At 38.1% G+C, this 24833-nt stretch overlaps 1 pseudogene; it reads left to right on the top strand.

Annotated features, from left to right (window-relative positions):
• The first annotated feature begins 429 nt into the window (after positions 1-429).
• LOC143565818 (secreted RxLR effector protein 161 pseudogene) lies at positions 430-1101 on the top strand (annotated as a pseudogene).
• Positions 1102-24833: the final 23732 nt, after the last annotated feature.

The following is a 24833-nucleotide window of genomic DNA, read 5'->3' as shown; positions in this document are numbered from 1 at the left end:
GGAGTTCATTATTTGGACTATCTAGTCCATTCGTTAAAGTGGGAGAACATACGCTAAAGATGTAGCGTATGTGGCTCATTCGTTAAGTTAGAGAGCTCATTCTCTAAAGTATTTAGCGAATGAAGGCTCAGTCGTTAAATTTATGCCCATTAGCTAAGGATGTCTAGCGAATGGGAGCTCATTCATTAATGGGATCACCCCATTCGTTAGTGAAGTTAACAAATGAGGTTGGGTCCTATAAATAGGCAGATCCTATTCACATGAGAAAAGAGATCCGTGTCTAATTTATTAGAGTAACGTTATCATGCTGGATTCCCTCTAAACTTAAAGTATGTAATGTATTAACATTAATGTGTCAATAAAGTAATGTTAATGTAACCATATCATGTATGTATCAAGTTATGGGATTAGATCTTGCTAGAGGATTACATGTTTCATCATCTTGGTATAGAAGTTACCCAATCAAGGGGTGATATATCTATCAAGCAAGCTGGGTACATTACAAATATTCTAAAGAATGCAGGAATGTTGGACAGTAATGAAACCAAGATCCCTATGAACCCTGGTACGCTCTTGACAACAACCGAAGGTGGAAAATCGGTTGATCCCACTGAATATAGAAGTTTGATTGGATGCTTAAGGTATCTACTTCATACTAATCCAGATTTGTCTTATTCAGTTGGTTTACTCAGTAGGTTTATGCAAGAACCTAATGATCACCATTTCAAAGCCATTCATCAAGTGCTTCGCTATATCAAAGGCACTAAAGACTTTGGTATAACTTATAAGAGGAATGGAGGTTGTATAATAACTACCTATAGTGATAGCAGTTATGGTGCTAATACTGAAGAAGGAAAACGCACTCCGGGGGTAGTGTTCTGTTTTGGGAATTCTCCCATAACTTGGTGCACACAAAAGCAACAAACTGTGCCACTCTCTTCATGTGAATATGAATTCATGGTTGCAATGGCTGCAGCATGTCAAGCCCTATGGCTAAAGATACTACTAAGTGAACTCACCGGATGGAAGGAAGAAATGATTACTTTATATATCGACAACACATCCGCTATCGCACTAATGAAGAATTCGGTGTTTCATTGAAGAATCAAACACATTGACACCCATTATCATTTCATAAGGAAATGTGTTGAAAACAATCACATTAATGTTGAGCATATAAGTGGACAACTTCAAAGAGCGTACATCTTAACAAAAGCATTGGCAACGATCAAGTGTGCTACAATGAGGGAACTTCTCGGTATTGAAGACTTACCTGTTTGTGATTAAGTGGGTGAATGTTAGATTTAATCCCTCCAAGTTAGAGTCTATGGTTAGTTATGTAATTAAGTCATAGTATGTTTTAGATAGTTTCAATATGAATGTATTGTAGAAGGGTTGAAGCTATAATTAGCATAAAGATCAATAGGCATGAACAATTTGTGGCCTATAAATACCTTCAAAATCAATTAAGAATTCATACCTTTTGCAAATTGTTATCTTGTAATTTTCATTTATCGATCATTCATTCTTATATCTTGGGCAACATATCATTCCTGACTTTGTAACCAACAAAACATAATTGAAAATACATTTAAACCAATGGATAAATGAAAATTACAAAACAAAGCGATCCGTTAACATCTTAACAAACAAACCTAGCCTTGTTATTCACTTTAATTTCATCGACCCTGGCACGTAATTGAATCAATTTTTCTTGCATGGCGTCTCATTATGATGGTGTTGGGTGTCGGTACAAACACACACCACATCAGGGGTTGTATTTTCACCTTTCACCTAATATTCTGTTCCCAACCACAACCAGAATGTAGATCGAGTGAAAGACTAAGACACTTGGGCTCATTAACTGACAAATCACTTGCACAATTTGCATCCGGGTTGAGCTTTTCTTGAAGTTTATCTTGTATTAAATATTTAAAAAACACAACTTTTTATTCTTTTATAATTTATATATAATATCAAAAGTTATTTCGCATGTTTCTTTTAAATTTTCGTAATTTATTGTAAGGAATTTGTTATATTTATTTAGAATTTATATACTTGTATGAAAATAATGCTTTCAGTCGAAATGGGCTAGGATTAGAGTTGAGCTTGAGTTATGCTTTGGACTAAGATGGGCTAGGTTTAGAGTTCGGAAGAAGTTTAAGTACAGCGGGTGGGTTTGATTTATATAAAGAAATTTGTACGTTCCTTATTTAGGTTAAAAATAATACTATTTTTTTTGTACATAATGTTTAATTGCCTTCATTTATGTTTGTTTTATTATGTTAATTTAACTTTGCTTGTGTTCACTTACATTCGAGAATTGTTCGTTTAGGTTTTAAACGAACAAACATACTCATTTTGTTAATGAACGAACATGAACACAAAATTCTATAAGATTATATGTTCGTGTTCGGTTAAAGTTAAACGATCAAACACGAACATGCTTAATTCGCGTTCGTTCGGTTCTTCAACATGCCTAATCCATATAATTCACAAAAGATTCTTTAATATAAAAAAATAACCTTTAGAGCTAATTTGTGATTCGAGCACACTCTTGTAAGTTGTAACCAACAAAGTATTTTTCACTGTTGTAAGGCCCCGTTACCGGTGCCTCACTTTAACGTTGGATTTACTCATAAACACAGTTCTAAATATCATCGTTAATTAAAACTTTACAGGGAATATAAAACTTCACAAATATTACACAATAATTCATAACTTGTCTTAAAACACAACTTGAAACATGTCTTTCAGTTCAAACATTAACAAATAAATCTTCATATGCCAGCTTCTTTATTCATCTGCCATGTGTCTCCCATCAAGCCAGTTGTCTCATCCTACTCACCTGCGTGCATACTAAAAGTCAGCCACGCTGAGTGAGTTCTAGTTAATCATACAACATACAATCAGTTCACATTCTTGCACACATGCCCAAAGGGTTGTACACTATTCATACTTTACTTTTACATGCATATCTATCCATACTATTTAAAGAGCCTTCCGCTCTATAACCTCACAGATATTATAAGGGTCTGGTACCCAACATCACAGATATTATTAGGGTTTGGTCCCTATCCTCACAGATATTATTAGGGTCTGGTCCCTATTTTCACAGATACTATTAGGTTCTGGTCCCTATCCTCACAGATATTATTAAGGTCTGTTCCCTATCCTCACAGATATTGTTAGGGTCTGGCCCCTTTGTTTCATACAACTGTAACATACATGTCTTTACATACCTTCCTTAATAATACGTGCAACATCTGAAGATCGTTCATGTACTGTCTCATAACATACCTAACATACATATCATACATAACATACATACTTCATTCATACATCATATACATCAATCATATCAATCATATATTTAATTACCATCTGACGGTACATGAAATATCCAAAGATCGTTCACGCACCTTCAAGCAATCATCATACATAAATCATACCAAGCATACACTTACCACTTAAGGTAAGTGTATTAACTATCACCTCGAGTATGCACACAGCCCCGAAAACATAACAAGGAAGTGGGGCTAGAAACTAACTTGAACGCGGTTTCGATCACCGTTTATGGTAATTCCTTTCTTGAGTTGTGCACGACTAACTGTATAACAATTACACGTATTAATTTAAGTATATTACTACCCATATTGCGTTTATAGTGTAACTATTACCCTCAACGAACGGTGGTCCGGGGGCAGCGCCCCTGGCAGCGGGGTGTAGGGGCAACAACCCGTAGGAGGGTCCAAAGGGCCGAGCCCCTTGCTAGGGTCGAGCTGCCAGGTCAGCTTGGAAAAATTTTATTACCATTAACCGTCGTAACACATTTTTCATTAGAATTCTAATTTATTATTTTAATTGCTAACTCAAAAGTTCTAGGGCTTCTTTGTAATTAACTCATTCTTTTCTAAGTCTAAGGACTGTTCTGTCATTTCATTAAACTTCTAGTTCGTTACTTGTTTCTTTAACGAATTGGCTTATCATAACGAACTGGTCCTTGTAAGGAATTGGACCCTCTAGCGAACTGGTCCTTTTAACGAATCAGTCCATGTAACGAATTGAACCTTCCACATTAAAGAAAACTTGTGATCTTGAGGTGGTTTTACAATACTCGTGGGATGACGGTCACCTAACCACTTGTATGTGTAAACTCACACGTGTGTGTAAGTAGGACGACTTGATTTGGAAACCATGGTTATAGGGTCACCGAAACATGGCGTTCAAAGGTGTTGATGGGAATAAACATGCCAACTAAACATATGATGTTTAACCGATCCCATAAACCTAGAAGTTGCAAAGGGTTGCAATCGTCAAACGTTGACTACCTTGTTAATTCGAATAGTGGGATAAAGGTCACCTAACTACTATTTGGATGAAACGTTGGGTTCTAGATTTTAATCAATAATTGTCTTGAAGACATTAAAGGGTATTAATGATTAAAATTTACTGATATCGAAAATACTAAATTGAATTTTGTTAAATTCTTATTTAGATGGCCGCAAACAATCCTCAGAACGCTATTATCCCTCTTGTGCAAAATCTATCACTGAGATCCATTTTGGACAAGGATCGTCTAAACTTTAACAACTTTATGGACTAGTATCGAAACTTGAGAATTGTTCTCAAGCAAGATTAGAAGTCCTATATTTTGGACGATCCTATTCCCGATGAACCCGATGTCAACAACTTGGATGCCTATGCGGATTGGTTGAAATACACCGAGGATTCGGTGCAAGTTTCTTGCCTCACGTTGGGAACAATGATTCCCGAGATCCAAAAGGATTTCGAGAATCATGGGGCGTATGACATGATCACCCAGCTTAAGGAAATGTTCCTTACTCAAGCTAGGGTAGAGCGCTTTGAAACGGTTTGAGCACTTCATGAATGTCATATGGAAGAAACCCAATATGTCTCATCTTATGTACTTAAGATGAAAAGCCACATTGATCAGCTTGAACGGCTTAACTGTCCTGTCTCAAAAGAGTTAGCCACGGATTTGATCCTAAACGGCTTAACTAAAAGGTTTGAGACATTCGTTATGAACTACAACATGAACCGATGGGACAAAAGCATTGGTGAGCTTCACGCAATGCTTAAGACAGCCGAAGCCGGAATGGGTAAAAAAGTTTTACCCGTTCACACGATCAATGAGGGTGGCTTGAAGAAAAGGTATCACCCGGAACCAAAGGTAAAGGTTTCCGTTGGTAAGGGGCAAGTCAAGAAGTGATTCAAGGGAAAGGCAAAGGCGGAACCCAAACCTAAGAAGCTAAAGGTTAGCACTATGGATCCGTGCTTTGGTTGTGGGGAGATAGGTCACTGGATGAGAAATTGTCTGACCTATCTTAAACCCGACATAAATGGGACGGGTAATACCCGACCCATTATGGTTTAGGAATAGTTTTGGAATTTTTCGCGGGTTTGGGACGGGTTTGGGATTTCTAATTTACCCGATTACCCGACCCAATTACCCGATAACATAAACCCATTTACCCGATTATATACCCGATGTAGCTTATTATATATATATGTATATATATATACTATATTCCAAATATATTATATGTCGTACCTTGTTTATGTCAGTTATTTGAGACATTTTATCTCTATGGTAACCATCTTTGTAATTTATAAGTTATATTTTGTCAAAACCCGGTAGAAACCTAGCGGGTATTGAGCCGGGTATACCCGACGGGTATTTTAACAAAAACCGATAAGGAACCCGAAACCTGATGGGAAAACCTGAAACCCGACGGGTAATTACCCGATTAAAACCCGACTGGTTTGGGACGGGTTTGGGACGGACTTTGATAACCGGGTATGGGTTTGGGAATACCTAAACCAGACCCAAACCCGACCCATTGCCATCCCTAACTTACATATGCAATTCATTGCAGGAGTTTAAAAGAAGAAATGATTACAAGAAAGGAGATATAAGTCTCTTCATGGGCAATGGAGCAAAGGTTGATGTCCAAGCCCGAGGAGATTATGTTTTGAAGCTTCGGAATGGTTTGTAATTTCTTTTGAAAAACATTCTGTATTCTCCTAGTTTGACTAGGGTTATTATCTCCGTTTCTGTATTAAGACAATTTGGTTATGATTTCAAGTTTGTAAACAATGGTTTTTATGTATTCATGAATGATGTCTTTTATTTTAAAGCAATGCCGTTTAATGGCATTTATGAATTGGTTAATGATAACACATCCATTGATAACTCGTTGTACCAAGCTAACACCAAAAGACTCAAAATTGGATTTGAGTAAAACTTTTCTTTGACACTGTCGCCTCGGTCACATAAACAAGGATCGCATTCATACACTTCAAAAGAATGGTCTTTTGAAATCAAATGATGATTCATTTTATGAGTGCGAATCTTGTTTACTGGGAAAGATGACCAAGGAGCCCTTTAGTATAACAAATGAAAGGGCGAAACACTTATTAGGTATCATACATTCGGATGTATGTGGTCCTTTTATGACAATGATAAGGAATTGTGAAAGATACTTCATTACCTTTACCGAAGACTATAGTCGCTATGGGTATGTGTTCTTGTTAAGACACCAAGATGAGGCCTTTGAAATGTTCAAAGTCTTCCAAAATGAAGTACAAAATCAACTCAACAAAACAATCAAAGTACTTCGATTTGATAGAGGAGGTGAATACCTCAATGATGCATTTCTAGATCATCTAAGGAGTTGTGGGATTGTCTCACAACTTACTCCACCCGGAACACCACAACATAATGGTGTGTCTAAAAGGAGGAATCAAACTCTATTGGATATGGTTCGATCCATGATGGCTAGAAGCTCATTACTCTATAATTCTGGGGCTTCGCATCTATCTCCGCAACCCGTATTCTAAATATGGCACCAACCAAGAAAGTGGAAAGGACACTTTTGAAATACGGCATGGAAGGGTTCCATCGTTATCATATTTAAGGGTATGGGGTTGTGAGGCTTATGTCAAGAACAACACCCGAAACAAACTTGAAAGCCGATCCACTATGTGTAATTTTGTAGGATATTCCAGAGATTCGATGGGATATTATTTCTACAATCCAAACGAGCATAAAGTGTTTGTTGCTCGAAAGGCTGTGTTCTTGGAAAGAAAGTTCCTTAGGGAAGGAGCAAATAGAACTATGGAACTCGAAGAGGATCGAGAACCACAAGCCGATACACGTTTGGTTGTCACTAGTAATCATCAAGAGGTTGTTGATGATGATCAAATGGTTGATCAAAACACACAAACCGTTCGCAAATTTGGTAGAATTAGCACCCCACCTGAAATATATGGATTTTTCATGGATGGATGCTATGTGGTAGATTCTGATGAACCCACCACATACCAGATGCAATGTGACAATCTGATTGTGATAAATGGCTAGAAGCCATGACCGTGAGAGATGCAATCCATGCATGACAACCAAGTATGGGACTTGGTTGCTCCACCTCCTAATTCCAAATTGGTTGGATGTAAGTGGGTTTTCAAGAATAAAACTGATATGCATGGAAACTTGGATACTTATAAAGCTAGACTTGTAGCAAAGGGTTTCATTCAAACTCAAGGGGTTGATTATGATGAAACTTTCTCGCCTGTGGCAATGCTAAAGTCTATAAGGATATTGTTTGCCATAGCCGCATATTATGACTATGAGATATGGAAAATGGATGTCAAAACAGCTTTTCTAAATGGGAATCTCAATGAAGATGTCTATATGGTTCAGCCTGAAGGTTTTGTCGATCCACAACATCCTAATAAATTATGCAAGTTGAAGAAATCAATCTATGGATTGAAACAAGCATCTAGAAGTTGGAATCACCGTTTTGATGATGAAGTGAAGAAATTTGGATTCATCAAAAACGCTGACGAAGCTTGTGTGTATAAAAAGGCTAGTGGGAGAATCATTACCTTTCTGGTATTATACGTCGATGACATATTACTATTTGGAAATGACATTCCAACCTTGGAAGGTATAAAAGCCTGGCTTGGAAGCTGTTTTTCCATTAAGGATCTTGGTGAGGCCATCTATATTCTGGGAATAAGGATCAACAGGGATAGATCAAGGCGGTTGATAGGTTTAAATCAAAGTGCATACATTGACAAAATCTTGAAAAGGTTCAAGATGGACAACTCTAAGAAAGGTTTCGCACCCATTCAAAGAGGAACAATATTGAGTGCTTCTCAATTTCCAAGCTCAAAGGATGAGCAAGAAAAAATGAATGGAATCCTATACGCGTCTGCTATAGGATCCATCATGTATGTCATGATTTGCACCAGACGGATGTGTCATGCGCTTTGAGCAAGACAAGTAGATACCAACAAAATCCGGGAACCAGCCATTGGATGGCGGTTAAGAGCATATTGAAATACCATAGGAGGATTAAGGATATGTTTTTGATATATGGATCTGGTGAGGAGGAACTCGTCGTAAAGGGTTACACGGATGCGAGTTTCCAAACTGATCGAGATGATTCTCGATCACAATTGGGATATGTCTTCGTTCTAAATGGTGGTGATGTCTCTTGAAAGAGTGCAAAACAAGACGTGGTAGCCTTGTCCACCACTGAATCAGAATACATCGCTGTCTCCTTGGCAGCTCAAGAAGCTGCGTGGATTAGAAAGTTCATTGCCGATCTAGGGGTAGTCCGTACCATTCAGGACCCTCTAGAAATCTTTTGTGACAACGATGGTGCGATTGCTCAAATCAAGGAACCTCGTGCACATCAAAAGACTAGGCACATTGAGCGGAGATTCAACTACATAAGGGATGAAGTTGAAAAAGGAAAGATATGTATTCGCAAAGTTCACACTGAACAAAACATTGCGGATCCACTCACGAAGCTCCTTGATAGGCCGAAGCATGAGGGTCATACTTGCGCCTTAGGACTTCGATATTCTAGTGATTGGATTTGATCAAATTTTGTATTTGGATATCGGAACAATTTTATTTAAACTCAATCATATGGTTTTGGTTATGGTCATGTTCTTGAGTTATGTTCCATTTTAGCATGTTTAAATCCGTGAGTAATTAGATTATTCTAAACGTCCGTAGTCGATCATACTTGTGGGAACAATATGAAAGTAAGACTATTTTGAACTTGGATTGGTAGATATTCATGAGGTATGAATATAGCAAAGGGTTTGCTGCCAAGGTTCATAGATATTTATGGGATAAATATTGGACATGACCCGCCCTCAATTTTACTGCATGGAATCCTTGTGATTTGTGATCATATGTAAATTTGAGTAAAGGCGAACATCATAGTATCCTCCTACCTGAGATACATATTGGGTCTTGATATTCGCTGACTATTATACTTTGACTTAGTTCTTCGCTACTCTGAAATATGTCAGAACATAAGGCTAAGCTCAAGTATAGTACAAGGTGATAGTGAGAGACGTATGTAGTCAATAGGGGATTTGTCCCTCTTATTCATTGAGAGTTAAATGTCTAAGGCCTGATTAGTTAAATTAACAGAGATTGATCACTCTATGTCTCTGGATTTAACATGACATTTGTGGCAAAAAGGGTAAATGATAGTTTCACCTAAATCGTTTACATGTATGGGACTTGAAGTGGATGATATTATTGAATGGCACTTCGTCATGCGTATTAGGGATAGTAAACCGTTGTTAGGCGGTATTTGCTATTTGCATCAATCTTATATGTATCTTGTGCAAGTGGGAGATTGTTGGAATCGATCTGCCCAAGACACATATTAGAGTTGATGTGGCTAGTACGTATTAATCCAAGTCGGTTCATACCTAATAACAAGCTAGACAAACGCCAGGATAATTATTATTAGATATGATCTAAGTAATGATTATCAACACTTATAATATTTGAAAATTGGGTTTTCTAAATATTTACATTTGTGTGTTAAATAAATTATGTGGATAATTTATATTTTGAGAGATGTTATTTAAATTGGTTAAATGATGTATTTGCATGTTACTTATGTTATGTTTATAACATAAATATTATAAGTAAATAAATGGTAAGTAATAAAAGGTTATTTGAAATTTGGGTGGGAAAAACCTTCCCTCCTCTCTCTCCTCCTTTTGTTTCTTCCAATACATGCAAGGTGTGTAATTGGTAGATTATAATTCTTGGTTGCATCAACATTTTACACCTTCTCTCTTACACACACATCTCTTCTCTCTACTTGGAGCCATGAATAAGAGGAAGAAGAAGAACAAAAGGGTTTTGTTCTTGCATCAAGTGTTAGGACCCTAGCAACCAAGGTGTTTATTGGAGCTCGTTGGGTATACAAGCTTGAGGTTTCCTCCTTTTGAAGCTCGTCAATCAACCTCATTCATCCCTTTCATTCTCGGATTTGAAGGTATGTATGTTAGCACCCTATGGTTGTGTTTTGATAGCATGCATGTCATATATGTATCCTGGTTTAACATAAACGGGTTTATGTGTATTGGTTAAACCAGATTTAAAACTTTATTTCTGCTGTGTTTTTCCTTAATAAATGGTTATTTCGGACCTTGATAATCTTGCTAAAACCCAACAATCACATCACACGATGACCTGCATATGCGTTAAAAATACAATATATTTTATCAACACTAGGTTGAGTGAGTAAATCACCATATTTTCATGATTATATAATAATAATAATAATAATAATATTAATAATAATAATAATAATAATATAAAATGGTAAACTGTGTCAAGTGAAATAAGCAATTTAACCAATGAGCAAATAAATAATGATGTCGGTAAGCATGACGTCAGATGAACGGAACGATGGCTAACACGAAGGACGTATGATCATACTAGACTGAGAATATGTTGGACCTCTCCAACAAGTATTCAAGCAAAGAATATAAGCATATAACACTGATGTGTTGTAAAACCCACTTACTTTCCGTATCGTTTTATCATGTTTTAATTTCTTAATAGTATAATTAATAAGAGTTATGGATGATTTTTGCATGATCTTACAAAGATTGAATATTAATTGTAGGTTATGAGTTTTAATGGAGAAAAGTGTCAAATTAGAAGACTCTTGGGGCCTTTTTGAACAACTTTGAAGACTACAACTCAAGGCCCGACCCAAGCCCACAAGATCCAAGCCTTGTACATCTTATTATATGATAATTAAAAAAGAAAAAAAAACCCTAACAACCACACAACCATTCCGATCAGAATCTGGCAGCTAAGGGAAGGAAGAAAAAATCTTTTGTGGTGGCTTAGTGGCGGATGGAAGAAGAGAAATAAGCTTAAGGGAGACTTGGTACAGCAGCTAGGGTCGATCTACATCAAGAAACTCAGCCATATACTTGAGTATTGCATCCATAAACTTTGTGTTATTGTTCAAGATTCATAACTAGTTGTTTTGATCTTTTACTTGAATAGTTTTGCAATTGAATTGAAGTTTGACTTGTGCTTGATTGATTTTGATCATTGAATGAGTTTAATTATGTTTATGTAAAGTTTTATGATGTTTACTTTGATGTATAGCTGTTGTCCAAATAAGATGTTAGGCTAAACTAGTTAGTTCTACCTGGGTTAAAAGATTATTGTTAGGTTTTAGTGAGTAATATGGATTGTTGATCATCATGACTTGAATTGTAATTGACAATTTTGGTTTAACATTGAATTAGGTTGTGTTTATTGTCTGTGATTTAATTATTTATACTCATATACCTCTTGCTTTGATTGATTGAATCGGTTTTGGTTGATCTTAGCTTGTTTGAACTCTTTACTTTGTGTTTAGAGATTGTTTGCGGGGTGTACCACCGTAGGGTTTAGTTGGTGTGTTAATTACTTAAAATCAGCGGGTGAACACCTTCTTAGAGACCGAGAGGTGATAGGAAGTAGGGTTGTCTCATAGCTTTTGCTTGTTAGGATTAGGATCGCGCGAGAATGGGTTCGGTTCTTGTCGAATTTGGGTTTGTGAGCGTTTAGTTGACCTAGTTTTAAGTTAAACTAAATTGTTCCTCTATCCTTGGTTGCGTAGTATTCGTCTCCATTAGGGTAGTGTGTCAGTGAGTCCGAGAGGAGAGTCGGCATTAGAACACTTTAACAATTCGTTACCCGGTTTGCTCTTAAAATCAACTAAGTATAAGTTAGAGTTTGTTGGTGAGACCGAGAGGTAATCTAGCTTTCTTGAGTGAGCCTTAGTTGTGTCATCCTTAAAAACCGGTGTTGTGAGATTCTTCAATCCATTAGCTTATTATACCTTCAATAGGATTCTTACCTAGGTAGACGTTTTCTCCATTGATAAGTCTTATTCTCAAAGTTCCGTCTAGTCTTGTTAGAACAAGTCTTTTAAGTTAGTTAAAGTAAGTTAGGTCAAGTAGTTAATAATTAAAAATCATTTAAATATTCTTAGGTGAGTCTTGGTTAGGGTTAAGTACTAAAAACGTTTTCACGTGTCCTTGTGTTCGATACTCGGACTTCATTAGTGCTATACTATTAGTGATCGGTACACTTGCCGGTTTTGTGTGGTTTCTTTAGGAGTCTTGTTTTATATATTTAAAGCTTAGTTGTGAGTTACTTAGAAAGAGCATCATCAGACACACTTCAAACTGTTAAACATACATGACTAACAATTGCAAGTTAAGTAATATAAGTAATAAAATAAATAGAACACATATGTCCCAAAATCGGTTAAAAATGAGTTAAAATGGGGAGTGAGATATGTTTTGGACAAAAATCTGCTAAGGATAATGTATCCAAATCTGTAATTGTGAGGTCTAGTGCTACGATAATAATAACGATTATAAGAAAGAAATAAGGATGAACACCATGATTTGTTGCGAGTAAAAACCTCTTGATCTGGTTTAGATCAAAGGAAAAAAACCCCGGGTGATGACAAATCATCTATCACCACTTTATTAATCACAAAAAAGGGTTACAATGGGTGGAGTTTATGATCAACGAATACAATAATGCTATGTGTGTGTGATTACAGAGAACTTAGCAGCTAGAGTATGTGCGAGTGTAATTGTGTAAGTGACCTAGTATCAATCATAAACTCGATATAAAAAGAAAACACATTAACAACTAACTAACTAGTCCTACATTTCCGCCATCTTCCCACTATCTCCAACGTTGCTTTCGACCACATGCTTGAGAAGTCCAAGTAGCGAGAATTATGGTGGAATAAGTCTTAGAGCCGTTGCATTCATTAAGTAACAACCTACACACAAGAGACAATTGTTAATAATACTAAATGCTGAGGATCGTTGATCCTATCACAGCTCCGGAGCCCTTCAGTAGGATAATTGATCCAGATCTGTCGTCAAGAATAACATATCCTCAGTATCAAAATTATCTGCTCTAACAATTGCCCCCAAAATGGCGGGTGTTTATGCTTTACAGCTTGCATTTTGAAATTTGAATCCTGCAAAAAGTAGATGAAAAGATAGTCGCCAGAGATATTTATTATCTAACCATTGATATTAATCATAACCGCCTATATATGCGATCCCTATAATCCTTTTATAACAACATATCCAGGCAGCTCATCAGGTATCCTTCCTTCTCTCTTTATTCTTTTAATTTTCTGGTAACATGTGTGTCGCTTATTCTTCTTCTCCTCCCTCTAAGCTGTCCGACCAGTCCTTCGACGACTCCGGGTTAACAGAGATGCAATCCCAAAACCTTATAGTTAATCCTTCTATGGAGATATGCAAGTTTACTGACCCCGAGATCGATGAGTTCTGACCACTGTTTCCGCCAGAAACCATTTTCCGACCGTATGATTCCGGCGTTCAATGTGACGTTTATTCTCAAACTCGGGTGTGTTTTCAGGCTTGTCCCTTTCTCATTGGCTACACTTATCCTTTTCCCCCTTTCACACAGATTTTCTTTGAAACCACATGCATATCTTATATCCAAGCTATGCCTATGATTTGGAGGGTTCTAGGTACCATTGAGAGAATTATAGAGGAAGAGGAGATTGACTTTGGCATCCCGGAATTGTCTCAAATTTATACCCTAACCACTCACGGTCCAAGCCGGTTCATACTAAAGTCAAAACCTCAACAACCCCATCCGATTTCAAAAGTGACCTTAAACGATTCCTATTGGAGGAATCAGTTCTTCTTCGTAAATCGCAACTCCATACCTGGTGGGGCTGATTTACCTCTAAAATGGGTCAGAAAGGATAGGATCCTGGATCCTTAACAAAGACATGATCCGTGATGACCGATCCAACTCTGAATCTTTTTCTTTTTTATGATTTGCAGTTGAGAATTTTGCTTCCCTGGCCAAGCTACCTTGAACAGAAGAAAAAACAAAACGATTCCTTGCCCTGGATTCCGAGGTTAGAACCTTTCAAGTCCGATTTTTCGAAGCTTTTTGTGAGATCTCCTTAGACTCCAACATGTCAAGTAAGAATAATATAATAATTTGAAATAAATAGCATTAGATAGAGTACTTATCTGTTAATTTATCCTCGTAGGTGCTAAAAAATCTCAGAAGTCTGCCACCAAATTCTCTTGGAGGACATCGATAGCATGATTACTCCTCAAGATATCAAGAAGGAGGCTTTGAAGGCAGCAACCACTTCCGAGCCAAAAACTGTAACTACCAGAGCCAAGTCAGCCGCTTCCAATAGAAAGAGATCTTTTGAGCCCGAAACCCACTTTGATGTGATTCTCACTGTAAGCATCCTGTATCCTGTTATTTTGAATTTATGGATCCAATATCCTTCTAATCCTCACTTAGGTTATAGGCTGTGAACGCTTGCAAAGACCACTATGAAAAGATTATGAACCAGATAAGTGAGAAGCTGTCCGGGATGGGGAGTGCTATGGTTACCAAGGATAAAGCCTTAAACCAGCTTTCAGAGGACAAAAAACAGTTGGTGGATCAATTATCCTCAGCAGAAGCCCAACAACAAGAAAAGGTGAAGCAGGCCACAGAGGAGGCAAAGATGTGGGCTGCCAGGTCGGTGCTACAGGCAAGGATCAGGATGGCGATGGAAGCCGGTGATCCTGCTTTTGATAAGGCGACCTGGAACGTGAAGAAGTGGAAGACTGCCCTGGCGGCTCTTGGCGGTGAAGAGGATGTGGAGATGACAGAGGGAAACGAAGCTGGAACTAGCGGGGTTAAGGATGCGGTGGAAACCAAAGAAGGAGTTGGTGTAGCAGAAGGAGAGAAGGCTTCTTGAATGGACAATGAAGGATATTAAAGACAAGGCCGGAGCCCATTTTTTATGTTGATGTTTTTATGGATAATCAGTTGTAAAAAACAATAGTAATTAGGGTTTAAGGATCAGCGATCCTCAAGACAATCTTCACGGGTACCGAAGGTGGATGGATCCTCTATTTGTGGGGATGAAGCCTTTGGTGCCTCTGACTTTTATTTTCCTGCAATTAGTTTAATAATTAGTAACAACTTGCTTTAACCCAGATGGATGGTCCATTTTTTGTATGGTGAAATCCGGGTTAAGAATTTTGGATAAGTCCATGTGACTTATATTAATAATAATCTAAATCTTTTGAATATTTGCTTGTTATTCATTATTTTGAAAGTTTGCTTGATATAATTTTAGATTTATTGAAAGTTTCAAAAAATAATCTTGAGTAAAAGAAAATTTTAGGATAGAATATCCTAAAGAAAAGTAATTATAAAAATTATAGGATACAATATCCTTAGGAAATAATTCAAAGATTTTAAATCCTTTAAAAAAATTTATAAGGATCCTAGTTAAACAAACATAAATTTAAAAGTAGAAATCTTACCACAAGGTCTAAGCAGAACTAAGTTACCATAAGTATAAAACCTTCGGTGATCCTTGTAGAAACAAGCTAAGGATTTCAAATCCATAGGTCTTGATTCTTGTTATTGGACTTAGAACATCTGTTGAAAAGAGCTTATAAGATTAATCGAGGTTAAACCCGTTAAGCTGGGGACAAGCGCAAATAATAAACTGGGGACAAGCCCGTGCAACTGGGGACAAGCCCGAGAACTGGGGACAAGCCCAAACTGGGGATAAACCCAAAACTGGGGACAAGCCCAAACTAGGGGGACAAGGCCAAAAACTGGGGACAAGCCCAAACTGGGGACTGGCCCAATATACATATGTTAATTGGGGACTCGCCCAAACCGGGAGTTAGTTAACGTAATATAACATGAAAATGTTATAAACCGGTGGTATGGTACGTCTACCATAAATCGTAGGATCCTCTATATAGCCGAAAACAACGAAATTGTTAGCCACTAAGCGTGTACTGGTCCCGCTGCCCCAGACTATAGGTTGGATAGAGTGAGCTACATGTGAGAGTGTAGAAACTCTAGTTCGTAAGAAAGGTGAAAACCTTTAAACCTTGGAGGATATGACCATCGGGGGTCATTCCCAATCGTGGGCTAGGCCAAGGGAAATAGTTTAGTACCTTAAATGTAAAGGAGAGGTGGCCAACCTCTTGATCATCAAACATATTACTAGAATCCTGCATTGTTACTTAAAGCTTGGAAAGTACAAATGTTAAGAATATGTTATCCTTAAATAAATAAAATCCTATATGAATAAGTGATTAGATAGATATTACCGATTTCAGGATCCTTGATCCTTTAAGGATACTTGATCCTCAGAGGATACTTGATCCTAATCAGAAAAAGTACTTCTTGAGGTGAATAGCATTCCATGCTCTTGGTAACCTATTGCCTTCCATAGTGAGCAAATGATATGCCCCCTTTTCTGCTTCTGACTCGATCAGATAAGGACCTTCCCATTTGGGTGATAACTTCCTAACTGTTGGATTGGTTGTATATTGGAAGGCTTTCCTTAAGACCAAATCTCCTTCTTGAAATCTTTGGATCCTTATACTTTTGTTGTATGCCCCATCTACCCTTTGTTGATAGGCTGCCATTCTGATCTTGGCTAGGTTTCTAAGTTCTTCAACAGTATCCAAGTCTTTGAGAAGGATTCCACCATTGGCTTCAGGATCACAGATGCTTGTTCTAACTGTAGGAACCACCATCTCTGTAGGGATTACTGCTTCTGATCCAAACACCAATGAGAAGGGTGTTTGGCTTGTTGCATTCTTGGGTGTTGTCCTGTCAGCCCAAAGAACATAAGGTAGCTCTTCGGCGCACTCTCCTTTCTTGGATCCTAGTTTCTTCTTCAAGTTGTTGACGATTATCATGTTGCTAGACTCTGCTTGACCATTAGCTTGAGGATATACCGGTGTAGAAGTAATCATCTTGATGCCCCAACTGTCACAAAAGTTAGTGGTTCTTTTCCCGATAAACTGGGAACCATTGTCACAATTAATTTCTGAAGGAATGCCAAATCTAGTAATAATATTTCTTTTAATGAAAGATATCACCTCTTTTTCGCGGACTTGAACAAAAGCTTCTGCTTCTATCCATTTTGAAAAGTAATCTGACATTGCAAGCATGAACACTTTTCTTCCTGGTGCCTTAGGTAGTTTACCCACAATATCCATGCCCCACTTCATGAAAGGCCATGATGAGGATATAGGATACATAGGATCTGCTGGTAGATGTAGGATATTTTCATTCCTTTGACAAGCACAACATTTCTTTGAGTACTCCATGGCGTCTCTCCTCATTGTTGGCTAGAAGTATCTTGTTCTTAGGATCCTAGAAAACAGAGCTCTACCTCCAGTATGATTACCATAGTCTCCTTCATGAAAGTCTTTGAGCACCTCTTGAATTTCAGGATCCTCGATACACCTCAAGTACGTACCTGCAAGAGATTTCCTGTATAGCATATCATATAATAAAATGTATTGTGATACCTAGAGTTTGAAGGATTTAGGATTCTCCGTGGCTGGAATCTCTCCAGTTTGAATGTATTTTTTGATCGGGAGGATCCATGATCCTTGGTTGTTTGAGGACGATGGATCCCAAAGAATGATTTGTTTGTCATCTGTTATCTCCCCAACTTCTTGTTCTCCTATTGTTGGCGAGAGTATATGAATAATTGGGATATTCGTGTCTTCTGGAATCTTCAAAGATAAGGCAGAATTTGCCAAAGCATCTGCCCCAGCATTTTCTTCCCTTGGCACCTGTACTATACTAAACAATTCGAATGATTTTGCTAATTCCTTCACAACATTTAGATATTTGATCATATTGTCACCTTTCACGGTATAAGAGCCGTTAAAGTGGTTAGTTATAAGTAAAGAATCTATATATACTTGAAGATACCTGATCCTCATCTGTTTAGCTAAAAGTAAACCTGCGATAAGTGCTTCGTATTCTACCTCATTGTTGGTGGCTTGAAATGCACATGCAATGGACTGGGGTATTATGTCCCCCTATGGCGATTTCAGTAGTATGCCCAATCTCGTTCCTCTTACGTTGGATGCTCCATCTGTGAAGAGGATCCAAGGATCCTTGGTTTCTTCTAGTTGCTGGACTTCTAAATCAGCTTCCTTTTGCATGTCACTACTGAAATCAGCCACAAAGCTCTGCTAGTGCTTGCGATTTGATAGTTGTTCTAGGCTCATATTGAATGTCATATGCACTCAGCGTCACAACCCATTTGCCATCCTTCATGACAATTCCGGTTTTCCAAGTACATTCTTAACAGGATAATTAGTTCTCAAAATAATAGTATGTGTTTCAAAGTAATGTCTTAATTTAGTGGAAGCCATAATAAGTGCAAGAATTAATTTTTCTAAATGAGAATACCTGGCCTCCGCATCTAAAAGACTTTTACTTACATAATAAACAGGATGTTGTTCACCTTCATGATCCTTAATGAGGACAGCACTTACTGCATTACCTGAAACCGTTAAGTATAAATATAAGGATTCTCCATCCACAGGATTCATCAGAGCCGGTGCTGAGGATAAGTAATCCTTTAAGGCTTTTAGGGCGACTTCATGCTTCTCTGTCCATTCGAACTTCTTGTTTTTCCTAAGGATGTCATAGAAGTCTTTGCACTTCTCCGAGGATCTGTAAATGAATCTGTTGAGAGCAGCTATTCTTCCTGTCAGCCTCTGGACATCCTTAGCATTCACAGGGGATTTTAGATTGATGATGGCCTCTATCTACTTGGGGCTTGCCTCTATTCCTCTTTTGGTCACCATTTATTCTAAGAACTTCCCAGCTTTGACACCAAAACGGCACTTTGAAGGATTCAACTTCATGTTGTACTGATCCAGGATGTTGAAAGCTTCTTCAAGATCTTTGAGGTGATCCTCAGCTTTCTTTGACTTTACCACCATGTCATCTATGTAGACTTCCATGGTTTTTCCTAACTGATCCTTGAACATCATGTTGACCAATCTTTGATATGTTGCCCCTGCATTTCTTAGGTCGAATGGCATAGCAATATAATAGTATATGCCGGTAGGAGTCATGAATGATGTATCCTCTTGATCAGATGGTTCCATCTGAATTTCTTGAAATTCAGAGGAAGCATCCATAAAGGTGAGCATCTCATGTCCTGCCGTTGGATCCACCATGGAATCTATATGTGGTAATGGGAAAGGAACATTGGGGCATGCCTTGTTTAAATCAGTAAAATCGACACACACCCTCCACTTTGCATTCTTTTTAGAAACAACAACCACATTAGCTAACCATCAAGTATACTTAACATCTTTAATTATACCGGCCTTAAGAAGTTTTTCAACATCTTCTAGTATGACCGTGTTCCTCTCAGGAGCGAATTTCCTTCGCTTTTGATGGACGGGTTTAACAGATAAATCAAGGCCTAACTTGTGAGTAATTACCTCCTTAGAAATACCTGTCATGTCTGAATGTTTGAAGGCAAGCGTGGACTTTCTTTGTTTTAGGAAGGATATTATATCCTCCTCGATCTCACTGGGGATACTGGATCCTAGGAACACTTTCACATCTGGATCCTCGAGATCCAAGGACACCTCTTTTATGTCTTTATCCCGAGCTTCCAGCCCGTCCCTAGGATTTTGTTGTGGTTTCTATGCTATCGCCTGTTTAGCTGCTGGCTTCATTAAGGAAGAATAGTAGTTCTTGGCTTCGACTTGGTCACCATCTATTCTTACTACTTCCCAAGGAGTTGGTAGTTTGATGCAATAATGGTAAGTAAAGGCCACTGCCTTCATCCCATGTAGCCAAGGCCTGCCTAAAACAACATTGCAACAAGAAAGGTTATCTATAACACAAAAATTTTGGTAAGAATTTAACCCTTCGATGTATATTGGGAGTTTGATGTCCCCCAATGTCTTCTTGGTTTCGCCACTGAAGCCAACTAACACCGACGTTCTCGGGATGATCTCTGAATCCGGAATGTTCATCTTCTGAAGGACATCGTGTTGGATGATGTTGACCGAGCTTCCATCATCGACTAGGATCTTGCATACATAATGGTTAGCAATAAACAAAGTAACAATCAAACCATCATGATGTGGATCCTGTATGCTTGATTTATCTTCTTCATCAAAGAAGATCCTTTCTCAGTGGTCAAAGTGGCAGATATAACCGGCCGTTCCCCGTTATCCAACTTGGTTTCCTTGGCCAGCCTCTTAGCTGCAGAGAAGGAAGTTCCACATATGTCTGAGCCATCGGAAATGAAGTTGATTACTTGAGCATCTGGTGGGTGCGGAGTTGCTTTTTGAGGAACCTCTTCAGGATCCTGGATCCTGGACTTTTTTCTTCCCAAAAGTGCCTTAAAGTGACCCTTGCTTAGGAGGTATCCGATTTCCCTCCTCAAACCGATGCAATCTTCCGTCATGTGGCCAATATCCTCATGGAAAGCACACCATTGGATTTGTCTCTGAAGGTGGTTGACTTCTCGTTCTTTCGGGGCCACCTTGCCTTTTCTCTAGATCCTTCATGGCACAAATCAAGCCATGGGTATCTACGGAGAAGCATTATTATGAGATGTTGGGGTAATCTTCATCATCATCTCCTTCTTCAACTGCTTGAACTTTTTGATTGTTGAATTTGTAGTGCGGCTTCGAATTGTTGTTTCTGTATGAGGATCCTTTATTCTTGTCAGGGGATTCTTGCTTCGTTTGAGCCCCTAACCCTTCTTGGATCTTTTTGTCATCTTCCAGCCATATGAACCTCAATGCTATGTTCCTTACTTCATCTAAAGTCTTGCAAGGAGTCATCACAAGATCATCATAAAAGGGGGAACTCTTCTGAATTCCCATTTTGAATGCTTCAACAGTAGTAGTCATGTCAAGATTAGGGATTTCTAGATCTTCCCTGCCAAACCTTGTAACAAACTCCCTAAGGGATTCATCATTGCGTTGGATAACGCGTTATAAATCACTAGTTAACCTCTCAAATTTCCTGCTACATGAAAACTGACTGTTGAACAAGTTAACTAAGTGTGAAAAAGAAGTAACAGAAAAGGGAGGAAGACTTAGCACCCATTTCAAAGCGGATCCTGATAGTGTGGCTCCGAAGCCTTTTCATAGACAAGCCTCCTTGAGCCTCTCAAGAACCGGTTTGATTTCCATCCTTTCGCTGTATTGAGCTACGTGCTCTTCAGGATCAGTGGTCCCGTCATACACTTTCATGTAGGGGTTTGAAAGCGTTTCGGGATTTCCGCTTCACAGATTGGTGGAGCAAATTTGGACAATTTGTGGCTTCCCTCAGGTATATCAGGAAGTGGACGGATCACCCCTGGTACGCTGGATATCATATCCTTGAGTTTCTACAGTTCCTTAGCCATAGCTTGGTTGATACCTGCATCCTGCATGGAACCACAGTTAGCATTTAAGGATATAGGATCATACGTGTTACCTCTCTATTGTGTAAAGGTCGTCATTCCAGAAGAGTAGCTGTGGTAAGAAGTGTCCGCTACGGGAGTTGGTCCACCCGAAGCTATGGTCTACATGGGGATTATATCCCCATCATGGACCTCAGAGGACCGTTGATGTTGAACTCATGAGGATCCTTGATCCTGGAAGAAAGATCCTTGACTATGGATGAAGGATCCTAATGGTTGGGAGTTGAAGGATCCTTGAAGATATGATCCGTAGGATCCTGGTTGAAGGATCAATGGTCCTTGCTGAAAAATTGAGGATCCTTGAGCTAGTTGACCCATGGACCCCGGTTGAAGGATGGATGATCCTTGCTGGAAAGTTGAGGATCCTTGAGCTAGCTGACCCATAGACCCCGGTTGAAGGATGGATGATCCCTACTGAAAAGTTGAGGATCCTTGAGCTTGCTGGCCCATGGACCCCGGTTGAAGGATGGATGATCTGTGACACTCGTCAATTTCAGGTTAACTCCGTTAATCCGAACTCCGCTAATTCAAACTTAAGATCACACGAACCATAACGCATATCTCATTACATTTAAACTAGGGTTTAGATGACGCATGACAATCACTACACAAGTAGTCTTTCGGAATTTCACCGAAACACACACGAGTCGACTCAAACCATTGGTGAACAAATGATGAATATTATAAACAGGTACTTGATATAATTATGTGTTACGTTTATATGTATAAATGTGTGCTTGTATGCATGTCATTATATTATGGAGGTGATTATGTTTTATGCTAGAATTATACAAAATAGAATTTGAGGGTGCTAGTTGTAACTTGTCATTTATTTAATTAATATATAAACATCCTTAACCATAAACCCTAACCCTCTTCTCCCTCTCCCTCTACCACCTACGACAGCAGCCCCCCTCCCCCTTGGATCGACCGAAACACACAACCCACATACATATACAATCATCCTCGCAACTTGTTGAAGGCTTAAAGTGTTAACTAGGTAAACTAAACACTATATGTAGCCTATTCTATTGATTTTTGGCATCATTGAACACATTAATCATAAACCCTAAATGCTAAATATGTTTATTGTTGATTAGTTAGGGTTGTATGCATGATTTATAGTTCATAGGTTATTTGTATGTTGAGTGTTGATGAAAACTGATGCTGGACAGATTATTGAATTCGTGTTTAAATGACTGTAACTCGATATTAATTACATGTTTTGATGTGATTGTTGATTCTATAATATACTAGGTCGAGTCTAGTTTCTGAAAAGTCTGAGTTTGTAATTTTTGGACGTATAAAAGTTAGTTTTTATTATTTTACAAAACTGTTGTGCAAGACTGATTCAGGAGACCTGCTGTTAGGCTGTTTTGCGACTAAGATATCTCATAAAATACAAGATCAAATGAGTTGGTTCTACTTCTGGAGGAAAATAAATTGTGTTAGGAACCTAACCCAATTGGTCTTGCATTAATTGGATTTGTCATTTAATGGTAATAACAAATAACATTCTGTTGCACATGATAATGATTGTTGTGTGTTTGCTGTGATGTTTTGATCTTTGTGATAAAACCATATATGATAAAAATATAATAAAAATAGGTTTAGAAACCTAACTCACGTTTGCTTCTGTGATGATATTTAGTGATTTATTTGACTTGTTATAATTTATTAATAAGAGTAATATTGTCAAGTGAAAATCTGCATTGGATAATTTAGCTGCTGTATTAGTTAAATTGTCATGAAAAGTGCATAACCGATCGATGTTTGCTATGTTTTGACCAAATTTCCCTTTTGGGGGATAATTGCTATTAATGTACAATGTTAATACTTGACACTTAAGTAGTTGTTCACACATGTAACGTATCACCAACGTGTTTGTCGAGTCGCACTTATTTCACAAACGAAACACGAAACGCATCTCATGCATAAGTTGTATGTGTCGAGTCTAGGGACTCACTCGTAGTTTAAATACTTAGAAAATCTCGTTTTTGTTTTTAGAACACTAGTGAGGATTTTCTGTGACGCACATCTTTTCTCGGATCTTTTTGGTTATATTCGCAAACAGTGAGTTTCACGTCCCCTTTTTACTCTTTTTAAACGCTTTTATTTGGGGGAGATAACATACTCCAACGCTGTAGATTTTGTTTAGTTTTTATATATCACTTGTAAGGCTAAGTGGCAAACAAACCAACCAAAGTCCTTCATAACATCGAACCGGTTAATATTTGGATAATAGCGAGTCCTGTTGAGTAGTACTACTGGATTTGACAAACCCCACCCAACTCTAAACTCAACTGTAGGTCGAGTGGGTGTAATCTTGGCTAACACATTACCATGGTCGTGGTTGACATGGTGGCAAGGCAATTGATAAACAGTCAGCTTCGGTGTCAAACACTTAGTAATACATGCTTGATAGGTTAGCTACCTATTGATATATAATTGACTTAACACTATCTGGTAACGCAAACGCAAAACACAAACGCAAACGCAAATCGTAAACCCAAACGCAAACACTTTATTTATATAAACCTATGAACTCACCAACCCTGTGTTGACACTTTTAGTATGTTATTCTCAGGTAGCCACGCGCGGTATAGGAACATGGATTCGCTAAACACCATCGCTTTGAAAACTTCTTTTAATTTTTATCTTAATAACTTGGGTTTTAAGTCGTCCTGTGTGGCACAAACTTTTTGGTTTATAATTTACGCTTCCGCATTTTTTATTTAAGACTTAATGTCCTATTGGGTTGAAAACTTTAAACATGGTTTTTGATTATAGCTAATGAGTCCGATCCTATTAGTTCACAACCTCGGACGGTAAAACTCCGTTAGCGGATTTTGAGGGTGTGACAGACTGGTATCAGAGCCATTGGTTATAGCGAACTAGAATTGCATGCATACTAGACTATAACCGCAACGACCCATTAGTTATGATCTTACGCACTGCATATAAGTATATAGATATGATATATATTTAGTTACTCATTTTCTTTATCTCTTAACCTCATTCACTCGTATGCGCGTAACCCATACACGACTTATCCTGTAAGGATGTCGACGCCATCGTCATCATCATCCAACCCGATGTCTCACGCCCCTGAAAATGAACCGCATTTTCCCACTCATCACCACCTCGAGTAGTCCCGACACT

The sequence above is a fragment of the Bidens hawaiensis genome, unplaced genomic scaffold, assembly GCF_021521415.1.
Source record: "Bidens hawaiensis isolate Kalapana, Puna unplaced genomic scaffold, B.hawaiensis_p1.1 tig00022543_1, whole genome shotgun sequence".
In the NCBI taxonomy this organism is placed as follows: Eukaryota; Viridiplantae; Streptophyta; class Magnoliopsida; order Asterales; family Asteraceae; genus Bidens; species Bidens hawaiensis.
The sequence above is the reverse complement of the archived record's forward strand: the minus strand, read 5'-3'. Positions and strand labels throughout refer to the sequence as shown.